Below are 12,110 nucleotides of genomic sequence, written 5' to 3'. Positions count from 1 at the left end.
ATTAATATATAAGATTGATATGCACTAAAAGTTTAATAAATAAAATGTATTAACCTTAACTTCTATATAAACTAGGGAAGATGCCCATGCTTCGCATGGATCAGAAAGGGTTTTGTTTTCCGTTTCATTGTATAAACGGAATGCAGTTATTGCAACCAAACATGCGATGGAATGGAATCTCGGATTACAATTCTGCTAGAATTCATGAACCAAACAAACCCTAGAAGCGTAAAAGAACAGATGAATATAAATCAAACATTACTTTCTTATCACAGTTCCAGTTAGTTGATGGAGAGTGAATCCAACAACAAAATGCATGGACTTCTGAATTTTTATCCTAAACCTTCACCATAGTGAGAATATATCAAGCTAAAATTGATGAATTTTAAGCACTAAACAATGGGGAAAACCACATATTTTCTAGAAAATATTGTCATTTTTCTTCATCCACTTCAACACCTTTTCCTTGTTGGAGTCGATGCTTTCCTAGTTGCTTCATCATAATCAATTTGACTTATCAGCCCATGTTGGACAATTCTATAAGATAGATAAAATACATTAGACAAACTTCACCTGGAGTTAATAGGAACAACATGATCTGCAGCCTTAGTAATTGTTGCGATTATATTTGTTGGTACCCTCTTATCTTTAACCATTTGTGATCTCACATATCATATGTTAAATGCCAAAATAAATAAATAAAAAGAATTCATATTTTTAATACAAACCTTCAGGAAGAAAATAATGATGTATCATTACTTCCAGTCACATACCCTGTTAACTAAAATGTTGACAAAATCAAAATATCATGCCACAGATACACATTGTAAGAAAATCCAATCATGAGGGATGTTGTCCAAGGAGTATAAGAAATCCTTAGGTTCTAAAATATGTTAGAAGAGAGACTTTTATGCACCATAAGAAATTATTGTTATCTCTTTAATCAATAGAATAGAAAAAGGAACATTAACAAAGTGTACACTAGAAGGGCAATAAAGTAATTTTAGGTTCATACCAGATGCAATCACGTATTATGATTCTCTTTTGTTGTGGAGAAATTTCCTGATGGAGTGGAATAGGAACAGCGTCTCGTCTATGCTACATAGGAAGCAATTGCTTGAACAGTTGTAAACTTAAAGTACCCATCGACTGTATGAAATGGAAAGAAAACCAAAAAACCCATTTAAATTGTAGATTTTAAAACCACATACCTGTTTCCAGATGCCAAATACGAAGTCCAGCTGATTTCAGATAAACCTTACATCAATATACGCAAACGGAGGCAAAATTTGTTATTAAAAGACTAAACTGCGCAAATGGTCCCCGTGGTTTGCTCAAAATTTCCACTTTGGTCCAAAAATATTTGGACTAGCACCACAAGTCCAAAGTTTAGATTTTGTTGCGATTTTGGTCCGATTTGATATGAATTTTTTTTAAATGACGAGTTTGCCCTTCATTTTGCCTTTTCTTTATTTTTTTAATTACTTTAATGTTTTCTGCTTAAAAGGAAAATAAAAATAAAATTAAACCCTTAACCCACCCTCTTACTCTTAACTTACTAACACTCTCCCTCTCTCTTTTCATTTGCTATCGGAGCACCACTGTCGGTGCCACCCATTTCGCCGGAGCAACCCATTTAGCCGGAGCACCACCATCGGTGTCACCCATTTAACCACCGCCTAACAACTCAAAACCACCGCCACTCTGATATGCAACTCGAAGAACGAAGGTCCGACTCCATCTTCCTTAGAAAACCCCAGGTTTCCACCACCAATTGGAAACCCTAACCCTAGCCGCCGCTAAATCTGAACCATGACGAACGATATGGCGAGGTAGGGAGGCCCTAAATGACCGATTAGAGCGACGATTTTGAACAAATCTCCATCGTCTTTCCAAATCCGACGAGAAGGTGACACCAGACGATGGTGACGCTGGCAACGTCATCTACAGAATCGCTGGCGGCGCTGTAAAGATGTTGCAGATTTGGAGCTTCAGAGGGGGTTGAGGTACCGGCGATGACACCACCCTTTAAGTTTTTCGAAACCCTAGTCGGTTCGTGTGTGTTCTTGTATATATCAGATTTCTTATTTTGTGTATAAAATCTTCAACATATGTATGTTTTTGGCGTTAGAAAATCTTTAGGTTTTGTATGTGTTGTTATATGTTAAATTTCAGAATTTTGTCTGTGTTATTCATCTGGAGAAGAGAGTGGTGTTGTTGACCGGAAAATCGAGGGTGGTGGCGGTCATAACCGGTGGTGCTTCCATGGGTTGACCGGAGGCGACATTACTGACCGGTGGTGGTGGTTTTACCGGAGGACGACGAAGAATGGGGAAGAAGGGGTCTAGAAGCAGGGAACAGAATAGAAGGGGGGAGGTTTAAGGGTTTAATTGTATTTTTTTATTTTTCTTTTAATCAGAAAAACATTAAAGTAATTTAAAAAAAATGAAAAAATGAAAAGGGCAAACTCATCATTTAAAAAAAATTCATATCAAATCGGACCAAAATCGCAACAAAATCAAAACTTTGGACCTGTGGTGCTAGTCCAAACCTTTTTGGACCAAAGTGGCAATTTTGAGCAAACCACGGGGACCATTTGTGCAGTTTAGTCTTATTAAAAAATAGAATTAAAGAAACACATATGAGAAAAAGATTAATTTATGATTATTTCAATCGAAATTGTTTGATTATTTTGTTGTTTCAATCTTAACAATTATTGGTGTTCTGTCTAAGGTCTTTTTATTGTTTATAGTCTTGAATTATATCTCTCCAACAACTGTTCTTGAAAATGATAAGGTCGTTTTATTTTTCCAACAAAGGCTAGGCTATATTATTCAATGGACATAATTCAACTGAGCTTTTACCGACCTTTAGAATGGAGAATCAAAAAACCAACGAAATCAAATAAGAAAAAAGAGGTCTAATGCTTCTTTAGCAGTCCCTCTTATCATCTTTTTAACAAAAATACAACATCTTTACTCTAAACAACAACCAAAAAAAAAAAAACAGAAACGCATACATAAGTGAACTGAAACTGAATAAAAAACAGTTTTTTAGTGGTGGAGAAAAAGAACAGAATTTTTGAAAGTGAAGGGATTAACCACAATAGAAGATGACGTATGAATTGAAGGTTGAAGATAGAAGAAGCCGATGAATGCAAAGACTTTTTATAGCCAGAAGTCTCTTTCAAAGCTCCAATCCATTAAGCAAATCCATGGCTAATGTGTCTGTATGTATGTGTGTGTGAGACAGTGGTTGAGCAAGCAAAAAACCCTCAAACTTAGATCGCCGTGCGTGACATCCCCATTTTCACGGCCAGAAAAGACCGATTTTGTTTATGCTTGTTTGAAAATCAGAGTAACATTTTAAATAAAAGCGTTGCGGAATTTGTCCCAAAACAAAATATGATAAAGATTTATCAAAAGCATTTCCAAAGAAATGTATTTCATTAAAAGACTCGGGATGTCATGTTCGATACAGATCAAAAGCATAAACAGTACAACATAAGTCTTACTACATTATTTCGTATTTACAGGCCTATAATCCCTTATCTCTCATCCAAACATCTATGCTCATGCGCCACTACCTGTAATACAAGAAACTGAGTGGGTCAGGCTTGGGAGCCTGGTGAGCACATAGGGTTTTCAACCCACAATAAATAAGTTTATTAACTTTATCAAACCAAACAAACCCGATTACCCGTTCCCGTTATCCTCACTTTACGTCCCTAAAACATCTAACACAAGGGACCTAGTCTAAGGACTTTTATCGGGGTGACAACACATGCTTCGGGGATTCCTCAGCAATTCATGTCAAATAAGGCAACCATGTGGGGGATGGAGTACTGCTGGTAAACACACAGTTCAAATAAACACATACAGGTTGCGAGTGTGCTAGCGTTCCACTGGACTGTCTAGAATAGTCCGTGGTCGTCATCTATACTCCGCTAGATGACTGGATCATCAATAACATCTATAACGAGGCCTCTCATTATTTTATTTGGTCACACAACAACTATCACATCTACCCATGTTTTACCCAACACATTTTGTAGATATAAAATACGTATACAATTTAAAACATTTAAAACATGTATAAAAATCTTTCGTCAAACCTAGACAGCAAGTATTCAGACAATATGCACACACAACACGTAAATTATATCATAAATACTTCATATCTATGTGTAAGATGAAAGAGACTATGCACTCACCTGAAAGGTGGTGACTCTGCACTCGAACAGCGCTTCGTTATCACAAAATAAGTTTCTCTCGACAAAACCTAGTATCAATACCACTAGGGTTTAGTCTAACGCTAACCGCGACTAATTAATAGTCTAGCTATTATTATTATTATATAAGCGTTAAACAACACTCTATATAACTCATAATAATAGCCCAAATAATTATTTTAAGGACCTAATAATGTTACTATAATTAATTAGAAGCTATATTAAAAATATTGTAGGCGTAGCTCACTTACAGCGGGTTTTATAGAAAACCGGGCTTTGCTCGGAGCAGCGTTTCCGAACCGAAAGACCCCTTTTTCTCGGGACTCCGGGAGCCTCGGGGCTTCCTTCGGGTGCTAGGGGTTCACCTAGGCTTTAGGGGGGATTAGAAACCCTAGAGAGAGAAAGAAATTAGAGAGAGAAAGAGAATTGGTGTGAAAAACTCGGAAAACCTCGCATCTATTTATAGGCGCTGGACTTCGGACCTACGCTGCGCGTTCAGCAGGTTACGTGGGGCATAACTTCGGATAGGGTTGCCAGCTCGCACCAGCTGGCTCGCACCTCGGACGGATAAGAACCAAAGTACGCTGGGCGTACTTGGCCTCGGACGCGGGGCGTAGCGAAGGGCGACGTGTCCTCCTCCGATGCGATCCTTCAATCAGCGATGGACAACCCAGATCGAGCCACGCCATCGAGTTTGTATCAGTTTCGCAATTTTCCTTCCCGACTTCTAAAATTTATAACTTTCGCATACGAGCTCCGTTTTCGATGTTCTTTATATCCACGCGTAGGAGGGAATGTACTCTACAACTTTCGTTTAGACTCCGTCAGCTAATTTTGACTTTATTTTAAAAGTTATATTATTTAACAGGCCGGGACAGGATTTGTCCGTTAAAATTCATAACTTCTTCATCAGATGTCCGTTTTTGTCTGTCTTTTTATCGTTATGCTACTATTAATGAGATCTTCGATTCTCGTTTAGGTTGTGTCGGCTAAAAACCGCTCGATCTAATATTCGAACTTCGGGTTGTACACTGCTAAGCCGAAACTTCGAAAAATCATAACTTCCTCATACGAAGTCAGATTTGGGCGTTCTTTTTATGGACGCTCTCGGTTTAACATATTCTACGACTTTCGTTTAGATTGCTAAGGCTAAAAGTCGCTCTATCGTAAATTCACTATTTACGCTTCCCGGTGTCGTGCCGGTTCCGTCGTGAAACTTCGACGGGTCATAACTTCTTCGTTATAACTCGGATTTCGGCGTTCTTTATATCCCCGGAATCCTTGTTTCGACCACTACAACTTTATGTAAAGATATCAGGCTTATCTCACACTTTAATTTTGACGCTTATTTTTATTCTTTATTAATTATACATTTATAATTAAATTATAAGCACACAAGTACACATAATTCACATAGTATTCAAATATTTCATCTTTATTACTTCAAAAAGAGTTACAATAGTTGACATAAACTATTACATCATCTAAAATGCTTAGCCCTGAAACACAGGTGTTACACCGTGAAGGAACAAATGATCGATAGAGGTGGAGTAAGAGGGAAAACGGGATCGGAGAACATTGTAGAAATACCCAGAAAAAAAACGGTGGAAGGTCAGTGGATAACTAAGGTAAAGTTAAACTAACCTCGATGAACATCCTTCAACGAAAACATCACCTTTAACCACCATCACCCCCACTCCTGACCAACACTTCTCCACCATTCCCACGTAGAACTGCCGTCAACCACCTCCCATATTTCTCCAATCAACCCATCGTGCACCCACCTCCATTACCACCTCGCAGCCACACCAAAATCACAACAACCCCTGATCAAGTTTTTTTTTAACCCAAACCAGAAAATGACAATGATTATCTCATCTCCATCCCCTGTTCTCGTGTACTACACCAACAAAGGAAGAAGAAGAAGAAGAAGATAAAAGAAGGCTGCGATCGATTAAAAAAATAGGGAGGTCTGGTTTCAAGTTTGGTACATGCTATTCTTGGTGGGTGGTGTCGATTGGAACTGAGAACTTACGATCAGAAATATGGTTGGTGACAAACCCTCGTCGGACGGTGATGAGAACGAAAAGAACCGTCGACGTCTGCTGTGGCGGATAGTGGATTGACACATCTTCTGTAGTGGAGGCACACTCACTGACAGATGCTGTGGAGGAGGCGGTGTTTAGAGACGAAAATGTGAGATGGTTTTTGGTGAATGAAAAGCAAGTAGAGGGGTAAAGTGGATGAGAGAACGGGAGTCAGTGGGTTTTGGGAAGAAGTTTTCTATAACTACCCCTCATTTTCCAATTCCAACCTATTTTGATTTTTTGTCTTTTTTTTTTGTTTTCCTATTTTGTTTTTTTTGTTGTTTTTAATTTTTTTTAATTTATATTATTCTTTTTTAATGATTATTATTATTATTATTATTATTATTATAAATTTCGTACAAAATTTTAACATCCGGACGACATTATAAGTTTGAACGGCTATATAAAATCGGTTTTAAATATTTTTTATATTTTAATATTAATATTATTATTGTTATTATTATTATAAATTTCGAAGAACATTTTATAAATCGGACATTATAAATTCGAACGGCTATATAAAATCAGAACAAAAAGCAAAATTTGTCTTTATTAATTACGGATATTAATTGTTACGGTATTACAATTACATGGTGTGTTATGCGGATTGAAAACATTTAGTCGAGCACTATACAATGTTTTCCATGCAGCCGAATGTTCTTATCCGTATTAATAGGGACAACCTTTGCTTTTGTTCCGATTTTATATAACCGTTCGAATTTATAATGTCCGATTTATAAAATTTTGTTCGAAATTTATAACAATGATAACAATAATAATAATAATATTAAAATATAAAAAATGATTAAAAACCGATTTTATATAGCCGTTCGAATTTATAATGTCGTCCGAATGTTAAAATTTTGTGCGAAATTTATAATAATAATAATAACAACTAGGTGGGAAACCCCGCTCCGTGGGGTTCAGAACAAACAAATTTATTGAACAGACATGGGTCGGATAATTTTTGTTGATGTTTGGTGGGTCACGAAAGTAGGATGTTGTAATGTCATTCAAATACAAACTAACCGGATAGATTGAAAACAATATAATGTCTTCATGTAAGAAATTAAAGTAAACAAATTAATTAGTGTACGTTGCTATTTTTTGCATTTAACGCTTTTGGCTGATATTGAATAAAGCGACCTGAAGAAAAAAAAACATATTTTGTATTATTATCGTATTCACATTTTTTTTGGATGCAACTGTGCATACTAAAAAGCTTACAATATCTACCCTAATGCATCAGAATATGTTATTTTAATGAGTCATAAAATAATATGCATTCTTAAACTATCTACAGCTCTAATACAAAAAAAAAAAAAAAAAAATTGCTTTACATACCTTTTGAGAGAGTATAGTTACTCAATTAAGCAAGTAAGTAACATAGTTGTCGCGAAGAACTTGAAATTCCCAAATGAAGCAACACAAAATACAGAAATCTAGAACCAATCAGCTTCTTTTCAACAACATAACCACCATCAATTCTACAAAGTAACCTTTATACTGACTTCTTTTCACATTCCTACACACAAAACATATACAAAACCCCAAGTCGAAAGCACATAGTCATAATCATCATTCTATTACCCTCTGAGAAAAAACAATTAAACATACAAAATTTGTAATTTATGAAGAATTTAACAACTCCAATACACAAAAACCTAAATAATGAAACAAATCTACAAAAGAATTTATCTGAGAACAAAATAACCGAGATGAAATCAATCAGAAAATAAAGTAATTGAATACAAGATGAAAAAAAATTAAACAAAAAAATCTGACCTGTTGCATTTCAATTCGTGGTTGTGCATGATTTATGCTGACATAATTTTCTCATAGTTAACTATAAGCCTGCAAGATGAAAACACATAGTTATATAATTATCTTTATGTCTTACTTGCATTCTATAAGCTGTGTTTCCAAGTGTATGACCATTATGGGTTAAAATCTGATAAGAATTGTTTACAAAAAAGAACCAACTACATAACACTAACACCATAAAACATACCTATTCTTTCTTAAGGAGGAGGGAGTCGTTCCCTCCCAACCCACCGAACCCACTGCCACATCACTTTTTCTCTTTTATTTTTCTTCATCTTTCCGAACCCACAACACACGGAAATCCTATCTTTTTGAACCCCTCAATTAAAAAAAAATACAAAACAATCAAATGTAAAATCTTAATTAGCAATAGAGTTATCAGTGGTACCACTCCCGCTTCAACGAGTGAGTTGATTGGTTTCACTAACTCACTTCATCATCTCTCTCTACTTTCTCTTTCTTATTTTCTCTTGTACCATGTGTTTTAAAACAGAGTGATTAGAGCACATACATATATGCCCCTGCCACATGTCAAATAGATAAAAAAGAATTAAGACATAAATCCTATGGTTTGCAGTAACATATAGTAAATAGTTCGAAATAAAGAAGAAATATATTTGACTATATAAATCTCTGTCACACAAATGTTGATTACCAAGTAGTAAAAGAAATATATTTGACTATATAAATCTCTGTCACACAAATGTTGATTACCAAGTAGTAAATATGTCAATAACGCTGAGTCACCTGCAAGAAAGGCGTCCCCTCAATGATCGATTAGTAAATATATATCGATAAAATTTTTTACTTTGTATAGATTTAAAAATTTTCAGGTGAATACAGAAAAGAACACAAACATAACCCAGATAGCACATTTGTAATTATGAGGAATTCCTGTTAGTCGTAGGAATTTCTTTTTTGATAGGGGCATTCGTGGAAACCTACATTTGTAGGAAATGATAAGAAAAAAAAAACAGATAAAAACGGGAGACGGCTGTTAATGGCAGATTGGAAGAAGTGAAGTTGTTGGAGAATAATGTAGAATGTATGCTGTTTATAGTAAGAATTAATAAGAAAATATTAAAAAAAAAATAAAAAAAATCAAACAGATAGTGAAGTGAATGGAAAGAATGGGATAGAAAACACAACGGTAAATTAGAAAACCATCAAAAATTGCATGCAAAAAAAGGAAGTTATCACATGGTGAACCTAATGAAAGCAGTAGGATATAAAAGACAGGGGTAAATTAGGGAAGAAAAAAAAATTAGCATATTTCTTTGATGATATGAGAGAAATTAATTTTTTTTTTGTGGCAAACAGATTCACAGATATCCCATATAGCACGTTTGGACAGTATTAAATAATCCTGTTAGTTGCAGTAAATTTGGTTTTTACAGGGGCAAATATGGAAAAGGAGAATCATGTAGAGTGTATGCTGTGTATAGTAAGAATTAATAAGAAAAAATTAAAAAAAAATAAAAAATTGAGCACATAGTGAAGTGAATGGAAAGAATGGGATAGAAAACACGGGGAAATTAGGAAAACATCCAAAATTGAATGCAAAAAAGGAAGAAATTATCACAAGGTGAACCTAATGAAAAATAATAGTTTAAACAAATTACCTAAACAATTTAATCATATTGACCAAGAAAAATAATAGTTTAAACAAATTACCGATACTTTTAAACAAACATATGGCTGATACTTTTATTATCTAAGGTTTCAATCTTTCAGTTTGCATCAAATTATAGTGCTCACTGCTCACAATTATCATTAGAGCCGGAAAAGGAAATGCCAAACAAACATACTAAGAAGAAATGAAAATTAAAATCAATATAAACGAACAATCTACATTTGTAAACAAGAGGTATTTAATTTCAGCAAGGTTATAAACAGACAAAAAATAAAAAATGTTTTTTTTTGTTATTTGGTTTAGACATTTCTTCAAACAGGTGGTGGGCATAGATACGAAGACACACATAGAAACGAAATTAACATGTAATCGGAACTAAAATCCACTGTGACATGAAATTAACATGCAAACTTACAGCCTTCAGTTGTATTAGATACAATAAATCGATAGAAAAGTCGAAAATCAATAGAAACCATAGAACACATACTAAAATCAGATATTGACGGTGACATGAGAGAGAAATCGGAAATTCGAAATCCACAGCAACCAGCCTGAATCGATTGTGCGTTGGAACCCTCAGTGGAGCGATGGTGGTGGTGAGATCCGGTAACTTACGCTCAAATACAACAAATCAGAGCACCGATTTAGGGTTTGATGGCTTGGATGAAGGAGTAGCGGTGGTACTGTGGTGACCTTCTGAAGCAGATCCGTCCCAGTAGTGGTAGTATCAAGTCATCGACAGTACCAATCTGTGAATGGGTTATAGAGGCGGTGAAGAAATTGAAGGAACGGAGGCGTACAACAATACCCCCAAAAAAATTAACGAAACACACCTGTGGTGGTAGTGGTAAAAGCCGTAGGGTAAGTTGGCCGACGGAGGTGTCAAAGGCGCATGATGATGCCTCCTTCTTTCAAAACCGACATGCAGAAGAGTGAAGCTGGTTGTCTGGAGGTAGCCGATTCGGCGATGCGTACCTTAGCGGGAGGTGGTGGAGACGATCGAAAGAGATATCCGCTGCTACACCAACAGGTGGTGACGAAGAAGAAGGGATAGGCGGTGGAGACGATCGATGGGTTGGTTGGTTTAAGGAGCGGTGTAAGTGTGGAGCGATAGAGAAAAAAGAAAGAGATGAAAAAAAAGTTTTCTTCTGCATATTGAAATCGATGCAATTAGGGGTGAAGAGGTGAGCAATGACGGTGGAAGATAGATATTGGGCGAGAGAGGCGGCGACGAACACAACATGAACACGTTGCAGAGATTAAAAGCCAAAACCAGCGCCAAACCATCGATGATGCAAAAGCACGTGGACACACAATATAGAAAATGATAAAATATACCCCTCTAAAAGAAACAAGCCACAATTGTAAAAACAGATATAGACGAAGGACGATTTCTGCCAAAAAAACACACTTCACTGTAGCTAAGGTAGGACAATTTTAATATATATAAAATTATATATATATATATATATATATATATATATATATTTGTGTTAAAAAAAAATAATGTCAAATCAAATGTCAAAAATTTGATTTAATTGACTTTAAGTGGGTAAATATGGATAAGAATGGTACTTATAGCACAACCCTTTTGAGAAAATAGAAATCAGTGGAGGACATGATCAATGAGAAAGCGGTGAGGAGACAAAATTAGAACACATAGACATTCAGGTAGTGGATCGGTGGGATTAAACTAACCCGAGTATACTAACTAACCCAAGGAACAATACCCCGATTAGGTACTGTTTCGAAGAGAACAAAGTTTTAATATAATATATAATGTAAGAGGTGAATTTGAAAGTATTGAAGTTATTAAGAAAATAAGATGAATATTATAGGAACCATTATATTAAAGAAAAAGAAGAAACCAATTATAAATATATATCAATTGAAGTGATATTGTAGAAACCATTATTACACTGTTCTATGTATTTAAGCTTTAGTTCGTGTATTTAAAATTACCCTATAAAAAACTGTGTTTTTTTAATAGCTAAATATTTTATTAGAAAATTAGCAAAAAGCTAACACATAATTATAAATTGAAACACCTTGGATACATGTCAATGATTAAATATGAATGTATTTGAACTCTTTTATTAAAAGTTACATCAAAATATTATTTTATTATCGTTGTGTTGTATTATAATTTATTTAATTAAATAAAATATTTATATATCTTTTATAAAAATAATATTAATAAATTATTTATAAATAAACTAAATAATATTTTAGTAAATAAATCAATTTGTGTATTAAAAAGTTATAAATCATAAGTTAATTAGTAAAAGTATTAGAAAGAATATAATCATTAATTTAATTAGTAGGAATAAATGAA

General features: G+C 34.7%; 2 long non-coding RNA genes across 6 annotated transcripts; both read right to left on the bottom strand.

The window, feature by feature from the left end:
- Window positions 1-223: 223 nt before the first annotated feature.
- LOC145134458 (uncharacterized) lies at window positions 224-1,198 on the bottom strand. 3 transcript variants are annotated; one of them, XR_013719159.1, is made up of 3 exons: window positions 1,016-1,198; window positions 729-781; window positions 224-537 (listed from the first exon to the last, which is right to left on the bottom strand). It is a non-coding gene; the product is annotated as an uncharacterized LOC145134458 (long non-coding RNA). The 3 variants fall into 3 exon arrangements; XR_013719158.1 differs by having other exon boundaries at window positions 729-1,198; XR_013719157.1 differs by lacking the exon at window positions 729-781 and having other exon boundaries at window positions 248-537.
- A 2,265-nt stretch (window positions 1,199-3,463) lies between these two features.
- On the bottom strand, window positions 3,464-11,054 carry LOC145129264 (uncharacterized). Of its 3 annotated transcripts, XR_013717418.1 has the most exons (5): window positions 10,609-11,054; window positions 8,330-10,524; window positions 8,104-8,172; window positions 7,663-7,843; window positions 7,294-7,464 (listed from the first exon to the last, which is right to left on the bottom strand). It is a non-coding gene; the product is annotated as an uncharacterized LOC145129264 (long non-coding RNA). The 3 variants fall into 3 exon arrangements; XR_013717419.1 differs by lacking the exon at window positions 7,294-7,464 and adding an exon at window positions 3,464-3,586 and having other exon boundaries at window positions 8,330-11,054; XR_013717417.1 differs by having other exon boundaries at window positions 8,330-11,054.
- Between the last annotated feature and the right edge of the window lie 1,056 nt (window positions 11,055-12,110).

Source organism: Lactuca virosa, chromosome 8 (assembly GCF_052849685.1).
Source record: "Lactuca virosa cultivar CGN04683 chromosome 8, Lactuca_virosa_CGN04683_v6, whole genome shotgun sequence".
Taxonomy (NCBI): domain Eukaryota; kingdom Viridiplantae; phylum Streptophyta; class Magnoliopsida; order Asterales; family Asteraceae; genus Lactuca; species Lactuca virosa.
Note: the sequence above shows the minus strand (reverse complement) of the source record. Positions and strands in the feature narration are given on the sequence as shown.